Source organism: Peromyscus californicus, unplaced genomic scaffold (genome assembly GCF_007827085.1).
Source record: "Peromyscus californicus insignis strain IS unplaced genomic scaffold, ASM782708v3 Scaffold_4__1_contigs__length_199733344, whole genome shotgun sequence".
Taxonomy (NCBI): domain Eukaryota; kingdom Metazoa; phylum Chordata; class Mammalia; order Rodentia; family Cricetidae; genus Peromyscus; species Peromyscus californicus.
In genome coordinates this window covers 161,890,475-161,909,671 of record NW_026294562.1, presented here as the reverse complement: position 1 = coordinate 161,909,671, position 19,197 = coordinate 161,890,475, and the positions used below count along the sequence as shown (strand labels likewise).

Sequence of the window (19,197 nt, the reverse complement as noted above, 5' to 3'; positions counted from 1 at the left end):
ATCACAGGAGAGCACCACTGTGCCTAGCAAGAGTTTGACCAGATACAAAGCAGAGAAAGGACCGTGACGGCCATCCCATGATGGCCGTCCCATCACCAGCTCCATTAGCTCCTTGCCATTCCTGTTTCATCTGTTCATCCAGCCATTACTTTTTTGTGGTCCTGGGGATTGAACCCAAGGCCTGTGCTAGCTCTACCACTGAGCTACATTCCCAGACCTCATTTTTTTCCTTTATTACTGTATTGAAAGCATGTATTTCTTGTGTGTTTCTGCTCTTGAATGCTAGAAAGCATGTGTAGAGGTTAGGACGGTCTGTAGGAGGATGGAATCGGTTCCCCTTCCACCACATGGATCCCAGGAACTGAACTCAGGGTTAGGGAGATGGGTCTCTCTTTCCACACGTAGGTCCTGGGAATTGAACTCAGGCCATAAGACTTGCCAGCAGGTGCCTTTGCTCACTGAGTCATTTTGCTGGCCCCTCTGTGTTTTTAAACATATTTTATTTTTACTTTCTGCACTCTTGGAGATGGCATCAATCTCCATGTGTCAGACAAGCGCTCTACCACTGAGATATACCACCAGCCACCAGGTCCTTTCATCCTTTCATCCACACACACTTTTCAGTCCCTATCTCTAGGAAACAAGGTCTTGGGGAGAGAGAGAGAGAGAGAGAGAGAGAGAGAGAGAGAGAGAGAGAGAGAGAGCGAGCAAGAGAGAAACCACCATGATCTCATTTCATATCCACCAAAGCTCACAAGAATTCTTTATTACTCAGTAATACTGTCTGCCTTAGGTCCTGGTCTCTGTTATCTCAAAGGGTTTTTTGTTGAGTTGGTCTGCTCGAAAGAGGAGCCAAACAAGCACCCCACTCTGCTCTGGCGGATGCCCTTCCTGTCTCACCCACTCCACCATAGCCAACTTCCTTTGTCCCACTGCAACGCTTGAGAAAGGACCAGAGTCCTACCCAGTGTGACAGCCACCCTCAGGATCCCTGCGGTTCCGTTTAACGTGTTCCCCCTTCCCTGTATTTCCTATAATCTGATGGACTTGCAGAGGGCAGACTTACCGCCCTCTCTCTCTACAGCCTACTTGATCCCGCCTCCCTGCCAGGAAGGGAAAACGACAGGCAGAAAACCAGAGCCTCAAAAGATTCACGGAGAGAAGCTGCCAAAGTGTTTCCAGTAACTGTCTGATTAATTGGATGACATTCACATCCAATCTTAGTGCTTCCTCGCTGAACCTCACCCCCTCCTCCAGGACTCCATATTCCTTCTCAAGGAAACCCAAACTCCTTTTCCTGGCCACAAGCCACCGGATCTACTACTGCAAAAACACCTGCGTGGCCTGCCTCACCTTTCCAGGGTGCTTCCAACCGAAGCTGTCCGACAGGTCTGCCGCCCAGTCTGCTTTCTTCCTATTGTTCTTAGCACTTGCCACCAACTGAATCTCTTTTGCATGGTACCTGTTTGCCCACTGCCTCCACAGCCAGGCTGTCAGCTCTAGAGTGGTAAGGCCACCTGTGCTGTTCACGGCTCTGTCCCTTACCCACACTCCTGCCCGGGATGCTCTGGCACTATTTGGAGATGGGTCACCAGAGAAGAAGTACACACTCTGGTCCACAGGCCCACGGGGAAGGGGCTCCCATTTCTAACACTCCCCAGAGTCACTTCTCTTTGTCTCTACCTTGAATGAAACTCTGCTGAAGAAGAAGGGGAAGAAAGTGTTCACCATCTGTGGCTGAAGCTGCTGGTTATCCCAGCAGTGCTGCCGCTTCTGGCTGGCAGGACTCACTTCATTCAAGATAGCACGGTGTGGGGTGGCGTAAGTACCTGGGTTGGAGTGACCTGTAACTTTTCTGTCCCTTAGACAGTGCTCTATTGCTGTGAAGAGACACCAGGAGCATGGCAACTCTTACAAAAAGAAAGCATTTAATTTGGGCTGGTTTATAGCTTCAGAAGTTTAGTCCACTGTCATCAAGGTGGGAGCATGGCAGCATGCAGGAAGACATGGTAGCTGGGAGTTCTATCTACATCTGGATCGGAAGGCATCAGGAAGAGAGACACTGGAACTAGCTGGGCAGTGGTGGCACACGACTTTAATCTCAGCACTCAGGAGGCAGAGGCAGGTGGATCTCTGTGAGTTTAAGGCCAGCCTGGTCTACAGAGAGAGTCCCAGGACAGCCAGGGCTACACAGAGAAACTCTATCTCAAAAAAGCAAACCAAACCAACCAACCAACCTACCAAAGCCCAAAGCTCACCCTAACAAAGCCACGCCTACTCCAACAAGGCCATACCTCTTAAATCCCCTTCAAGCAGTATCACTCCATGATGACCAAGCCTTCAAATATATGAGCCTATGGGGGCCATTCTTATTCAAACCACCATAGTCTCTAAGGCTAGGCATAGCTACTCTGGTCAAAGACCCCCAGAGTGCTTGCCTAATGAGGAGGTGGATGCTCTTGTGTGCTCATGAGTCATGCAGGGGTGTTTCCTAACATGTGTTTAGAGATACAGCATGAACTTCAGGGAAAACAAAGCGGGGTGCACAGAGCAGGTGCACAGGGGAGACATCAGTCTCTGAGACGGGAAGAAGTAGAAGAGGGAGGTGAGGGGAGGGGTCAAGATGGCCTATTTCCTGTGGGTGCCCACGAGGGAGGGGTATAGGAACATTCCTTGAGACACCTGGGAGATGGCACAGGGCCAGACCCCAGACAGAAAACAGGGAAGGCGAAAGGGGTGGGGCCGGGGTGCCCACTGTGACCCACCCAGCAAGGGCCTGCTACTCCACGTGGGTCCCAGACACCCCGTCTGAGAACTGAGACTATCAGATCAGCTCAGTTTTCAGAAACAGTCAGCAGTCTAGAATTTCATGCGGGTTTTCCCCATCCGAAAAGCAAAAGCAGCAGGGGCAGCGGCAACAGAAACTACGGCACGGAGAAGAGTTCCAGGGGAATTTCAGGAAACCCCGTGTGCCTCTGAGCTCCCACTCCCAAGAACACAAACTCAAGAACACACTCCTTCTTTAATTCATAAACAGCTTCCTGCCCGTGAGTGGAGATGGTGCATCCCCATTCACACAGAAGAGGCGGCAGGCTTCCCTCTGCATGGCCAACCACTGTCCATGTGCCTGTGTTTCCTGCCTGTTAGCGAGCCTTTTGCTTCTTCTGACCTGAGCCTTGCAGGCACTCCACTGCTGAGCCACACCCCAGGCCTGAATTTTCACCCTCCACCTCTCTTCTTTTTTAGACAGGCTTCACTAAGTAGCTCAGGCTTGCCTTGAACTTGTGATGCTCCTGCTGTTGATATTCTGGCCTGCCCCTTGGGGCCGCCCTGCGAGTCCTGCTGTAAAAGTCTCTTCTTAAGGAAAAACTCTGTCCCTTTCTCTCTCTCTCCTTCCACACCCCCTTGGTCCCCCCTCTCTCTTTCTTCGTCTATTATAATAAACCATTTCCACGTGGATGTAGCATCTGGATTCTGAATGTCCTCCCGCCGCCCCGCCCGCATGGAGTGGGTCGTCCACCAGCCCGCTGTGCATCTGCCCAGCATGCCAGCATGGTTCACTGCACGCACAGGATACCCTCAGGGTCCCCACATGATAATTCATAACACTTGCCTGAGTATCCTCTGGAGTCCTGGGATTGCAGGGACACTGGGATTACAGGGGCGTACCACCATGTCTGGCTAGTCTTATGTCAACTTGACACAGACTAGGGTCATTAGAGAGGAGGGAGTCTCAATTGAGAAAATGCCTCCATAAGCTCTGGTTGTAGGGCATTTTCTTACTTAGTGATTGATGGGGGAGGGCCCAGCCCATTGTGGGTGGTGCCAGCCCTAGGCTGGTGGTCCTGGATGGGAAGAAAGCAGGCTGAGCAAGTAAGTCATGAGGAGCAAGCCAGTAAGCAGCACTCCTCCATGACCTCTGCATCAGCTCCTGCCTCCAGGTTCCTGCCCTGACTGCTTTTGATAATAAACTGTTAGCTGTGAGCGAAATAAACCCTTTCTCCTCCTCAAGTTGCTTTGGCCATGGTGTTTAATCACAGCAACAGAAACCCTAACTAAGACAGGGGCATTACCGAGAAACTACAATGACTGTCCACAAAGTAAGGGGTAGGCTGAACATGGGTAGAGAAGCTGGGCTGCAGCCTCTGGTGACTGGTGGGTGTCACAAGGTGGACATGTTCTTGTTTGTGTCCATTTATGGAGTGACTCTACCATTAAACTGTCAGAACACAGGGATGCTTCCCAGGATGGCCTGTGCAGAGCTGTGCTCAGTGGAGGGTTGTGTGGCCCAGATACTGCACAGACCAAGATTTTTTGTCCTCTGGGGTCATGCTGGGGCTGGGTGGGCAACTGGTGGCTCAGCTGGAAACCTGACTTGCTGTGGTATGTACCTCCTGACAGATGGGTTCTCCTGATGGAATTTGGCTTCCAGTTCTGTGTACATGTTCAATCACACCCTGCTGTCAACACACACAGATGTTCTACAGGCCTGGGGCTCTGCGGTGATCCCCTCCCCAGGCACACAGCTGGATCTCTCTGTGCTGTTCTGAGCTGAGTGGTGCCCACAGTTTCTGGGGCTTGCTGAGTTGTCCCATGCTAAAAAACACCCAGGTCTTCCCAAGAGGGGAACCAACTATGAGAGAAGCACAGCGTGTGCCCAAAAACCAAATGGTTAGGCTCCAACAGTGGTGTGCCATGGACCAGCGACCGACCGTGACCCAACCTCACCATGTGAAGTGCGGAAATTCCTGCTTCTCCATCACCACTGCCCTTCCAGGCTGAACATCTCAAACTTGAAAATCTGAAACATAAGCGCCATGTGGGCAGAGTGACACACACCTTTAATCCTAGCCCTTGAGAGGCAGAGGCAGTGAGGATCTGAAGTTCAAGGACATCCTTGGCTACATAGTGAGTCAAAGGGCATTCTGGGCTGCATAAGACTCCCTTTTTATCTATCGATCTATCGATCTATCGATCTATCTATCTATCTATCTATCTATCTATCTATCTATCTATCTATGCATAAGACCCCCTTTTTTGTCTGTCTGTCTATCTATCTATCTATCTATCTATCTATCTATCTATCTATCTATCTATCTATCTATCTATCTAAAGTTCAAGTGCCAATATGATGCTACAAATGGAAAATTCCACTGTTGATTTCTGGTCCCAAGCATTGTGGACTCCACTTGCACTCCCATTCTTGCAGAAAGCTTTGGAGGGAGCACCCAGCCCCACTATGGAAACAGGGCAGGGTGGGCAGAACTTGGGGGAGGGAAGGTGGTGTATCCTGGAACCACGGGAGGCTCACAGTACACCTGGACCTACAGAGTATCACTCAGTAGCAGGGATACTGGCTTAGCTTTTCCTGGGAACTCTGGCTCCCTCTCGATGGTACTTCCCTGGTCCTTACATACTCATGCTCCTAATGAGATTACCAAGTTTGGCTTCTGTGGATCCTGGGATCACATGCCAAGAAGGTAGCTGAGGAAGTGTGAGGGGGGGAAAGGCAGGGTATCCCCAGGGTCGGCAAAGGGGTGATGCAAAAGGCAGTCAGCAGGACCCACTGAGTGCCAAGTGACCAGATTCTATCTAAAGGTGGCAATGAAGACCTAATGATTTCCTAACTAGGGGGCCAGGGATGGCGGCTCTAGTCCTGGTTAGAGAAATAGGGCTGTAACATAAGGTGTGTCCTATCCTTTCTCGCTGCACAACCCCACACAGTAGGGACATCCACCGTGCCCATTTCAAAAATGGGGCAAGGACAGTGAGATGACCAAGTCACTCAGCTTGGCAGGTAGCACAGTTAGGATTCAAACCATGACGCCTGGCCCCAACCTTCACCAGTCTGCTCTAAATAAAAGACAAGTGTGCTGTGAGGGCATATGGAGAGGTGGCAGCAGCTGGGTGGTTCCAGGTCAGTGGAGTTTGAGCAATACCAGGGTCCATGTTACAGTGCCTGAATCTCATTAGGAAGAGTCGACGCAAACAGTCCATTAGCCCACAACAGTGATCCAGGTCTTGACGATGAAAACCTGTTTTGTATTCAGTGCCAAAGAAGCCAGAGGATTCATGTATTTAACTGAAACGGGCAGTGTGTGTCTAGAGCTATTACACTCCACTGGGCCCTAGTAACTTGCCCTGCTTTTAAGAGTGTTTAATAGGCATGCTTCTTTTCCCTTGGGGGAATAGTGAATGGAACTCATATATTGAAATTCTTGGTGTGCATTCTCTTTTATTTTTATACCATGGCATGTCAAGGCAGGTGCATGGGCGTGCACACTGCTGTCAATACAGAAGAGCCAAAACAGCCTAATGCGTGTGAGCAGAGGATAGGTTGAGTGAATCGGGATGACTCAGTCCAGGAAGGACAAAGCGCCTGTAGGAAAAGTGAGACAGAGCAGTGGAGAAGAACTGTGAGATGTCCATGGGCCAGAAGCAGGGGAACGAGAATGCACACTGACTGTGTGCTGACAGCCCGAATGCGTGCTTACAGTATGCTAAGCACATGGCCAGGGCTTTATGCTTGAACTGCTGATGCAACCCTTGCCTTACAGCTGATGTGTGTGGTGGTGCATGCCTTACTTCAGCACACATAGGTTGACCAAGAGTTTAAAGCCAGCCTGAGCTACACATGAGACCCTCTTATAAAACAGAACAAACTCTGGAGACTCACTAGTTCCAGTTGGGCAGTCCCTGTATCAGCCTTGATCTCTGGCTATGGTCCCCAAACCATCTGTATCTTTCCCCAAAGCAGAGTCCTAAGGCCTGGTGATTCGCTCAGACCCTACCACGCAGAGGCTGAACTCACTCTAAGGCTTACACTGCCACATCTCCATTGTTTTATTTTGTTCTCTTGAACAGTTGAGTTCATATAGGTTAGAGGCTCGTGTGATCATGTGCTCATAAAGAGAGAGAGGAAAAAACCAACAGCAAATGAGTCAACGCCTGGAGAGCTGTGCCACTAGCTCTTGGAGGTCTCCCCTGCACAGCAGCTGTAGCATTGAGGACTAGAGCGAAGACCACCCAGGTTCCATTCTGACTGCCACCAAACGAGCTAGATCTTGGGCACACAGAAGAGCCTTTCTATGTCTCCAATTCTTATCTTTAAGATGGAGAAGATGATATGGCTTCAGTCTGAGCAAAGTCCTACATCTGTTTATGTTAAGGCTCAGTACACTCATTGCACGGTGACATATCACTATACCAAGCAAATCAAATGTGGCCTTGTTTAACGGCTCCTTCTGAATTATAGGAATAGCAAGCCCCCTTTCCCAGAGCCCAGAACCTGGTGTAGGGAGGTGGCCCCTGGAGCACCTGTGGGACCGGATGGGTGAGGGAAGGAGTCACACCTCCCCCAGAGCACATGTGGCTTGAACATCTTGTTCCAATCTGGACACAGTCCCACTCTCTCCAAATGTAACTCTGAAATGCACAATTGGAAAGAGATGCTTTCTGGCCATGAGTTTAGGAATGGCCACCCAGGAGCAACAGCTATGTCCTAGAAAGGGGGAGGTATGATAGAGCCAAGCCTCAAAGGCAGGAGGAAGAGCCTGTAGGGGTGACTACATGTTGGGGGACATGGCCTCCGCTCCAGGCTGCCTGGGTGTCTCACTAGCAAGCTCACTGGGGAACTGCAGCACAGGGGTCCATGGCTGCTGTTTCTCACTGCTGCCCTGTATCTCCACCATCATTATGAGGGGCAACAGTGGGTGGGTGGTTCACATAGGCTATAGCCGCCTGAACCCACAGAGAAAACACTTAGGGGGTTCCCCTGTAAGGCTTGCTCCTGTGGCCAGGCCAGGCTCCTGGGCAGAAGATGGCGTCCGATCAGCATGGAGCCTGACTTGCAAGCTAATTCCAGCTAATTGCCACCGAAACCTGCTAAGATCACATCTGTTGGGCCTGGAGATTAAATCAATATTTGACAATCTTGATTAAACACAGCCAGGGAATCCTTGTAAAAGAACAGCTGTTCAAGCCCCATCCTATTCCGGGGGGTGGGGGAGCGCTGGGCTGGAGTCTTCCCCTGAGGATGGCTGTGCACTGGGAGGGGAGTGGGGAGTGATCAGTGATCGAGAGTGGGGACCCCAGGAGAGTGACCAGAAAGGATTCTGTGGGGAGAGACAGAGAAGACAGAGAAAGGGGTGCTGGACACACCCTAAACTGAGCCTTGTCTCTTAGGTAGCATTCTCCTGCCACAGTGGTTTATCCTAAGTGATCCCTGATCCCTGACTGCCATATTCTTGTCAGGACACAGGACACTAACCCCTGGGCTCAAGCCTCTCTTTACCACCAAGTGAACACTTAGGCAAAATGCACTCAAAATAGGGAAAATATCCAAGATGGACCGCAGGATGGGAGAGGAAGAGTGGGTTTTTACTCCTGGGTTTGGCTGACTCCAAGGTCAGCCCTATGATCCCTCGGCAGTACAGCACCACTTGATAGCACCAGGTATCACAAGTGGGAGAAGCCAACCCCTCCCCCGCCTCCCCCCCCCCACACCCCATCTGTGGAGCTGAGACCCAGCTGCAGCCTGCTCCATCCAGTCCGTGAGTCTTCCCACAGCAAGGGTGTCTCGACCCCCAAAGCCCACCAGTCTCTCCCTTTTCATACTTTGCTTCTCAACAACAAAATTGCCTTTATACCCACTGATCCTACATGGCACTTCTAGGGGGTGCTTATTATCTCCCCCACTTTACAGAGTACAGCTCTGGGGCTCAAAGCAGCAGCCACCCACTGAAGATTGGCAGAGAAACCAAGTGGGACTCGAACCTTGGCACATCAAATCCACAGCCATCATAACCAATGTCCACGAATAAGAGCCTAATAAATGCCTGCCCCCAATCTCTGGTGACTTTGGCAGAAATCCTCAGGCTCTGCTATCAGCCTGCAGGGGATCAAATTGCAGCCCCACTAAGTACCATAGAGAATGACAGTGTCATGTGTCAACCTGCTAGCTTACCTAGCAAGAAGATTCCCAGGAGGCACTTCACACAGTAAATGGTACACCATAGACACTGGTAACACACACACACACACACACACACACACACACACACACACACACACACACACACTTAGATATATTTACACACTTCTTAGATATATTTATGTCCTCTGGAACTGGGGTTTGTAACAGCTGTAAACTGCCATCAGGGTTCTGGGAACTGTACCTGAGTCCAAGTGCTCTTAACTGTTCAGCCATCTTCCCAGCCCCACTGGGGATTCAGCTTATGCAACAGTGAGGTGGACCTTACAATACACTGAAGCGGGGAGGGTGTCAGACACTGGCCACTCACTGCTCTACCTCTGGCTCCCGGACTGGTGCTGAGGTAAGGTAGCAAGTCTTCCCCATGGAAGCAGGGGGAGGCTGAAGAGACGGCTTGGTGGGTAAAGAAGTGCAGGCTGTGCAAGTGTAGGGGCGAGAGTTTGAATCCCACGATCCACATAAAAGCTAGGCATGGCGGCATGGACCAGTAACACCAGACAGACAAAGGCAGATCCCAGGAGTTTGTGAGCCAACCAGTCTAGCCTAAAGGGTAAGCTGCAGATTCATCGAGGGGCCCTGCCTCACAAAAATGTGCAGAGCAATGGAACCCGAACTTAATCTCTGGTTTCCACAGGCACATGCACCTATACATACACGGGCATACTCCAACCCCTAAAGCAGCAACTGAAGCTGCATGCCCACCGCTGGTCTGCAGTTTAGGCAATGCTTGTGATCTGGTCTCACCCTTGCTCAGAAACAATCTTTCAAGGGAATTGGTTACTTTGATCAAAGAATGAAGTTAAAAAAATATTAAAAACCAACTGTAAGAATATGGAGTTCAAAAGAATGGCATATTATCGTCTGTATTTAAAAAAAGCATGGGACTGGAGAGATGGCTCAGTTATTAAGAGCACTGGCTGCTCTTCCAAAGAACCCACATGGCAGCTCACAACTGTCTGTTGTTGTAGAATATTATTTTAAGGTGTGTTACTTTTGTTTCTGTTGCATTTGTTTAACTCTGTGAAGCTGTGTTACTGTGCCTATCTAAAACACCTGATGGTCTAATAAAGAGCAGAATGGCCCATATCAAGGCAGGAGAGAGAAACAGGTGGGGCTGGCAGGCAGAGAGAATATATAGAAGGAGAAATCTGGGAGGAGAGGAGAGATCTAGGAGAAAGAGAAGGAGGAGGACCCAGGGGCCAGCCACCCAGCTATACAGCAAGCCATGGAGTAAGAGTAAGATTTACAGAAGTAAGAGAACTGGAAAAGCCCAGAGGCAAAAGGTAGACAGGCTAAGTTAAGAAAAGCTGGCCATCAACAAGCCAAGCTAAGGCTGAACATTCATAATTAAGAAGAGCCCTCTGTGTGTAATTTATTTGGGAGCTGGGTGGTGGGCCCCTCAAAAGAGCAAACACAAACAACTGTCTGTAACTCCAGTTCCAGGGCTTCTGACACCCTCACACAGACACACATGCAGGCAAAACACCAATGCACATGACATAAAAATCAATTAAAAATTATAGGGTTAAAAAAACATGCTAACTATTTTTAACCATTTACCTCCCTCCCTTTAATCTAGGTCAACACAGTGGAAAGATCTAGAAAGTTGACAGTGGTTCTGGTGGGTGGGGAGTGTAGGTCTTCAGAATCCTCAACCCTGAAGCTCCCCAATGTGAGTCCCCGTCCTGCTATGGGCCAAGGATGATGCTTGGGATCAAAGCACTGGGGAAAGCCTCTGCTGTACCAATGTGGGTGGGTTCTTCCTGTTTTGTTTTGTTTTTATTTTTTCCCCTCTAAGTCATTAAATAAAATTTAGAGCTGAGTATGATGGTGCAGACTGTAATCCCAGCACCTGCAAGCTGGAGGCAGCTGGATCAGGAGGTCAAGGACATTGCATTAGTTTGAAGACAGCATGGGCTACATGTTAAACAAGCATGTAGCCAACTGAGCTACATTTCTAGCTCTAAACAATATCAAATGTACTAGTCTTAGATATGTAGCTTTTTCTGAGTGGTTCTATCTGAAGATTACATACACACACACACACACACACACACACACACACACACACACACACCCCTTCATACATGTATGTAATGTATACTGATGGTATCACTCTCCTGATATCCTGAAATAGTCCTCATTCCTATTTTTAAAAAAGAATTCACTCAGCTAGGCAGTGGTGGTGCACGCCTTTAGTCCCTGTATTCAGCAGGCAGAGGCAGGTGGATCTCTGTGAGTGCAAGGCCAGCCTGGTCTACAGAGGAGTTCCAGGAAAGCCAGGGCTGCACAGAGAAACCTTGTCTCGAAAACCAAAACCAAAAACTGAACAAAAATTAACCCCCTACTTAGTCCAATTAGTGCTGCCTGAGTTCACATGGGCGTGGCCTATAAACTACTCTCCCTTCCTTAGCAGCCAATAGCTCTTCTGCTAGGGGTGGGGCCTTGTTAGACACGTGATTTTTTTTAAATGTACTTATTTTTACTCATGTGTACATATGTGCCTGCATGACTTTCTGGGTACAAGAGGTTTCAGATGCGCTGGAACTGGAGTTCTAGGTAGTTGTGAGCAGCCTGGCATGGGTGCTTGGAACCGAATCTGGGTGGGTCTTCTAGACCTTAACCAGTAAGGCTCTTAACTGCTAAACCATCTCTCTACCCTAATTTTTTCTCAGCCATTAGCTATGTCTTTGGAGACCTGAGGATTTGTTCTGTGTCTGCATATGCACCTAATCTGACTAGTGTGTGAGGTGTCACATGTGGAACCATACTAGACAGTCCCCTTGGCCTGTAATTCTTTCTCTCCTTTAGTAGACATACACACACACACACACACACACACACACACACACACACACACACACACACAGCACCATGGGCAGGGTCTGTGTGGACCTGTTGGGGAAAGAGCACTTCTGAGGCAGGAGGGGCCAGAAGAGCGGGGCTGTGCCTACAGAGGCAGTCTGAGAGCAACTTACCACATCTGGGGACAGAGGAAGGGACCTCCACCCAACTTCAAAAGGGAGGTTGGCTCCTGCTTTCCTGCCCACAGTAAGGAGGGGGCACAGACCACAAGGGACGGCAGGAACATGAATGGCAGCCCTACGCCTGCGGCAACACTACAGAAGTCTCTGGAAGGGTTACAGTTTCTTCTCAAGCCCATTTGCCTGGCTAGCAGATAGTGAGAGCTGCCCCAGGGCAGTGCTGCAGAGACTGGGGTCTCAGGCCAGGTGGGAGGTGACAGGCTGAGGAGCACAACACACACACACTCACACACACACACACACACACACACACACACACATACACACAACACACACACATACACACAACACACACACATACACACACACAACACACACACACAACACACACACACACACACACACACACACACACACACACACACACACACTCACTCTTCTATTCATGAAATGAATAGTCCTTAGATCTTCTTGTGTAATCAATGGTAACTCAGAGCTGGGGATGTGTCTTAACTATTAGCATAGTCCTAGCCCAGCATGCAGCGACCCTGGGCTTGATCCCCAGCACCACATAAACTGGGTGTAGTGGTCCCCCATCCCTGTAATCAGGAGTTGGAGACAGGAGGATCAGTAATTCAAGGTCATTCTTTTCTCCAAAAATAAAACCAACCAACCAAGTGACAGTTTTCTACATCAAAGCCAGCCTCAGCCCATTCCAGAGAGGGACATCTATTAAAGTTCTTCCCCTCCAGGATCCCAGCAGACCCCAGAGCAGGAAGTGCCACTCCCACTGCAAATGAGGTGACAGGGGACAGAGTGATGTCATTCATTATGTCCCTCCTTAAACCCGAACCTACAAAGTGAAGATGGACACCCGCTAGTGCTGTCCCCTAGGACACTGTGGCTGGTGGGTCCATTCAAACTCACTCTCTTCTTCATGGAGACGAGTTTGCAATGGGCTGGGTCAGCAGGACGAACAACCCAAACAGCAGCTCTGGGGCCTTAATTGTAGTTATCAAAGGTAAATGGGGGGGGGGGTGTCTGGCGGGGGCAAGGGAAGACACCTGTGCCAAAGATTGCTTTCATAATAAAAAGGAGTAGCCTCATCCAGCATTTCCCTTCCACCCTTCTAGAATTTGAATGCCCACCAGGAGGTTCAGCAGCCACCTTGGAGCTGAAGGCACAAGCTGAGAAGGCCAGGTGAGGACTTGAAAGGTGCCTCCCCTCCCTCCCAGGAGGCTCTGCACTGGTGGCCCGCACTTCCTTACCCTCACCGTTCTCTTGTTCAAGGAGAAAGGTGCAATCTTGACAGACAGCATGCCTACCAGGGTCCTCTGGTTATAAACAAGGACACTGAAGTACAGCATGGCAGTCTCCAGCCAAGGTTATAATGCCAGTCCGCAATCTTAACCATGGCCCTTTGGTGCCTGGAATCAGAGTCACCAGCACTGGCTCTGGAGAAACTTTCCATTCCTTCTGCTTCTTTGCCAAGTCCTTTCCTTGTCAATAATCCTCCCCAGCCAGAGGTAGGTGCTTTGCAGAATGTGGACACACACACACACACACACACACACACACACACACACACACACACCACACACACTCATGCGCACATAGTACGCACACACCCTACTTCTGGTACCAATTTGTCTTAGTTAGGGTTTCTATTGCTGTAATGAAACCATAACTAAAAAGCAAGTTGGGGAGGAAAGGGTTTATTAGGCTCCCACTTCAGCATTGCTGTTCATCACTGAAGGAAGTCAGGGCAGGAACTCAAACAGGGCAGGAACCTGGAGGCAGGAGCTGATGGAGGGGAGCTACTTATTGGCTTGCTTCCCTATGACTGGCTCAACCCACCTTCTTACAGAATCCAGGACCACCAGCCCAGGGATGGCACCACCCACCATGGGCTGGGCCCTCCCCCAAAGATGACTAATTGAGAAAATGCCTTACAGCTGGGTCTCATGGAGGGATTTCCATAGAGGCATTTCCTCAACTGAGGCCCCTTCTTCTTTGATGACAGCAGATTGTGTCAAGTTGACAGACAAAACCAGCCAGTACAACTGACCCCCTGTCAACCTGACACACAAATGCATCACTATTAAACCCTTCCTTTCTTTTTTATCCCCAAGATCTCACATTAAAAGCATAATTTTAAAAGTCCTATAGTCTTTACAAATTCAAACACATTAAAATTTCAGTCTCTTTAAAATATCTAATCTCACTAAAAAAAAAAAATCCCAAATCTCTTTTAAAAGTACAAGTCTTTCAGCTGTGGGCTCCTTTAAAAATCAAAATTAAATACCTTCTTCATGAGGGAAGAACCAGGGCACTGTCATAATCTGAACCCAAGCAAAACCAGACTCCAACAGTATAAATCACTTCATGTCCAGTTATGTGTGATCCTCTAGACTCCTGCAAAGAGCGACGGTCACTTCTCTGGCTCTGCCCTCTGCAGCACACACAGATGTCTCCTTTGCCAGTGAAGGGATGGACGTGCTGACAAGGTGAGGGCAAGAAGGCAAAGAACAAATACACCCCACTGCGAATGCGCATGTATACATGCACTCATGCACGCGACACATGGACCCACCAGCCTTGGTGTCCTGGGAGGTACAGACACTGAAGTGAGGAGTGTGGGCTGGAGCAGTCTCGTGGGCAGGAGCTTGGGTAGAAGGAGATCAACACTCGCTACCCACTTGTCCATGACCCAAGGCAGGCAGTGACCCTGAATCAAGCCTCACAGACTCATAGGGACACAGGGAGGTGAGCACTCCCTGAAGCACTTTTTGCTGTGGTGTGAATCGGTACAACTTAGGACCTCACACTAGAGGACTAGCAATGTGAGGTGTGGCAGGGAATGCCAGGTGGCTTTGGGCCATCACTGCTGGTACACACCAATGTGGCTAGCTCTCAAACACATGCTGTTAGGTGAAAACCATGGAAATCAGAAACACATATCCAAGGCCTGTTCTGGAAGCCATCCAAGGCCCATTCTGGAAGCCAATGCTTTTTTGTTTGTTTGTTTGTAGACAGGGTCTCTCTTCATAGCCCAGGCTGTCCTTACTCTGTAAAGTAGGCTGGCCTCGAACTCAGATCTGCCTGCCTTTGTCTCCCAAGTGCTGGGATTAAAGGTGTTCGCCACTTCCCTTGAAGGGAAGATGATCCCTTACTGAATCTTCAGAATATATTCTCTAAGGATAGGTCTATAGCCACAGCCATACCACAGACACTTTGAAAAGAGGTAGTAGTAGCTAGAGGGATAGAGAAAAAAGGAAGAAAATCTACCCACTGACAGAAGGAGGGAGTCATTTTTTTTTTTTCTAGCAGCAGACAAGCCGTGTGGCAGTAGCCTCTGCCTCTCTTCCTGTGGGGATGTGAAGGTAAAGGAGGCATGCAGGAGGAGCAGGACACAGAGCACAGCACTTCTTCAAAGAAAAACCACACTGCTTTGTTCTTAAAAGCCACCAAATCTGTTGGCCCTGATGTGATCTGTGAGTGTGTGCGCTCCGGTCAGGAACTGAGCAGAGGCCTCTCCACCCTGTGGTGGGCACTGAGATGCCGGCCCAATTCCCACTTCCCAGCTCTGGGAACGGGGATTCTAATTGGTCAAAGGCAACAGGATGAGTTGTTTCTCTCTGATCTGACTGGCCAACTGGCAGGGACACATGACCTACGCTGGACCAATTGCAGCCAGAAAGGATGTATAACTCAAGAGGGAAAGGTCTTTTAATGTGCTTTCTCTCAGTGCCTGCAGACAAGAAAGCACGTGGCTCTAGATGTCCCTGGAAGCCATTCTGGGACCTAGGGACATGAGGAGGAAGCCAAGATTGAGAGCTGGTATCTGTGACACACATGTTGAGCTGCTGATCATATCCAGTCTGATGTCACCCACCTCTGGACTTCTAGAATATATGAAAGGGCTTTCCTGTTTGGCCAGATGGTGCCAGTATGTTTAGCTATTTGCAAGCACAAGAATCTTGATGGAGATGTGCATGCTAGCCAGCTGTCTTTGCTTTTTTTTTTTTTTTTTTTTTTTAAAGACAGGGTCTTGCTATATACCCTAGGCTGGGCTTGAACTTGCGATCCTGCTGCCTCAGCCTCCTGAGCACTGGGATTACAGACATGTGTCACTACACCTGGTCAGCCAGTTACTTTTTGAGTATTAAAGAAAAATCTCTACAAGAGGGAAATGGGCAGCAGCAGCAGGAACAGGAAGGCCAATCTATCCCTGTGTAAAGAGATGGTCTGCAGTTCTCAAGTGGTGTGTCCCCCACGCAAAGGGCACAGAGCAGTCCTCGGAAGTGTCCTGTGTATGCAGAGCTCAGGGGACACCAGCAGTGGCTCACTGCATTCTCCCCATCTTCACAACAGCTGCTGCACTAGCTACAGTAGGCTCCCGTGTTCTGTTGCTCCCCATCGCAGCAGGGGGCTCGTCTCCAGCTGCTGGGCTGAGGATGAGAGACAGCCCTGAAGCCGGCTGGCTCTCCTGCAGCTGCTCTGTGCCTGCATCAAAGGTCGGACTTTAGAATCTGGGCCACTGCTGTGAGCTCTGAGAAGGCACATGGCCCGAGGACCTCAGCGTGTGGACCTCCCCAGACTCCCAGCATCCCATCACCCCATCAGTGAGAAGAGTGGAAAACAAAGGGATGCTCTCTCTGAACCCAGCCTGCCCTGGGTCTAATCGCTGTTCTATCTGTAAGCAGCTGGGTGCCTGGACCTGAAAAGCACTGACACAGCTTGTCATATGAATTTGGAAAGCACTTGGCAGAGAGTGCCAGGCACACGGCTACCTCATTACTATTGTTATTTGACAGTGTGTAGCTATGTATTTAACCACTGAAATATAGTTACATGCGGCAAAATGCACCTGTTTTAAAAACACAATTGATGATTTGTGTGGGGGTTGGTTTTCTTTTTCTTTTCTCTTGTTTTTTCAAACAGGGTCTCAGATGTTGGCCTGGAACTCCCTAGGAAGCTGAGGATAATCTTGAACTTCTGATTCTCCTGTCTTGGCCTCTGAAGTGCTGGGATTACAGGTGTGAGCCACCATATCCAGTATATTAGCTACTTTTCTATTCCTGTGATAAAACACCAAGGCAACTCAGAGAAGGGAGGGTTTATTTGGATTTATGGTTCCAGAGGGATAAGAGGCCATCACTATCATCGTGGGGAAGTGTGAGCAAGCACCAGACATGGCAGCAGGAAGAGCCGGAGCTCACATCTTAGACCACAAGCAGGAAACGGGGAGCAAATTCCAAATGGCACCCCTAGTGACGTACTTCCTCCAGCAAAGCTGTACCTCCTAAGGCCTTCCCAAACAGTGCCACTAACTGGGGGCCAACTATTCAATGCCAGAGTCTACGGGGGCCTGTTACTCAAACCACCACAGCCAGCGATAGAATTTTGACACGTCTACAACTGTCCAACTCCAGATGAGTAAATCCATACTGAGTAAATTCCACCCCACCCCACCTCAAACAAGCTCCTCTTCCTTGCCCTGCTTCTCAGGAAAGGGTCTCACTGGCATTCCTGTGTGTGGGGCCTTGTGGAGGCCCAGGGGTGAAGATAAACCTGTTTCCACAAGCTGACATGGAGTCAGGGCAGCTTTCTTGTGCCCAGTCTTTCTCCTTCCTCACCCTGCTAAATGTGTGAGCAAAAGCAGGAGAGTGACAAGCAGCCAGGACCCTGGGAGTCACCCCGACCCTGTTATTTGGGGGCTCCTCCTCCTCTCTGGGCACTTGACTTCTTTCACATTCGGGCACCCTGGCTGCTGTTCTCTCACACCTGATTTTTAGACCCCATCTCTGTAGAGCTGCTAGAATCATTAGGAAATGCAAAATCTGGTCAGTTCTCCCCAAGGCCTGCACCCCATTTCCATGTCTGTCCTGAGGGTCAACTCTTGACCTCTTGTCCATGGTATTCTAAGCTCTGCCCATCTCCCACAGCTGTGGACCCCTCCTTATTCCTTTCTCTTCTTATCTCACTGGAAACTTTCTATTTTGTTTTTGAGACAAGGTTTCTTTATGTAGCCCAGGCTGGCCCAGAACTCCAGATCTTCCTGTCTGAGCCCCATGCCCCCACCCAACACTAAGATTACAGACATGTTCCACCGTGCCCAGCACCACCATGAGCTTTTTCTTTTTAGAGACTCAGTCTCATGTAGTTCAGGCAGGCTACCAATTCGTTATGTAGCACAGGATAACCCTGAACTCCTGCCATTCCTACCTCTACCAAATGCTGGAGTATAGGTATCCATCACCACGTATCACTACCAATTTTTCAAATGACATTTTTTTAATTTTGCATTTTCCTTTATTTATATAGAACAGATTCTTAGAGTCTTTAACTAGAGAACTCTAGCAAGACAAGACAGTAGTCACATAAAGACACAAAAGAACAGTTTGCATTGACTGATGCGAGGAAGTTAGAACAGTGATAACAACAGCTACCACTTATTGAGTCTGGGCATGCTGGGAGCCAATTAATGTCATCAAATCAAATTTTTACTAAGATTATTGTAGAGCTGGGCGGTGGTAGTGTACGCCTTTAATCCCAGTACTCAGGAAGCAGAGGCAGGTGAGTTCTAGGACAGCCAGGACTACACAGAGAAACCCTGTCTCAAAAAAAAAAAATAAAAATTGTGAGACATAATATAAAAAGTTACTAACCCTAGTTTGTAAATGCTAATACTGGACAAAACTCCAGAATAGTATCATAACCAAAATGCAATCTATTGATTTTATTCAGAATTTTTTCTTGTTTTCTAAGACAAGGTCTTATACTCTACAGCCCATGTGGTCCCACAACTCTACCATGGCCTGAGCTGCCCTTGAATTTGTAGCTATTCCCCTGTCTCCACCAACTTTAGCTTCCTGTCCATAGAGCTTCCTGCTAGGACTGTACCACACTCAGTTTTTCTTCTTTTTTAAGAATTATGATTTGTGTGTGGCACGAGGGTGCACAGGTGTCACAGCAAGCATGTGTGGAGGCTAGAGGACGATGCTGCACTTGGTTCTCTCTTTCCATCTGTTTGTGGGTTCCAGAGACTGAAGCTGGGTGACCAAGTCGTTACACACTAAGCTATCTGCCAGCCCACTATTCACGTTTTCTACGTATGTACATATATTTGTGTGTGTGTGTGTGTGTGTGTGTGTGTGTTACAAGTTCATCACGTGCATGCTTGTGTACTCACCACCATCATGATAGAAGCAGGGAGGA

At 49.1% G+C, this 19,197-nt stretch overlaps 1 protein-coding gene across 3 annotated transcripts in view; it reads right to left on the bottom strand.

Moving 5' to 3' along the window:
- Sipa1l3 (signal induced proliferation associated 1 like 3) overlaps nt 1-19,197 on the bottom strand; it is a 216,134-nt gene that overhangs the window by 94,477 nt on the left and 102,460 nt on the right. The window lies entirely within an intron of this gene.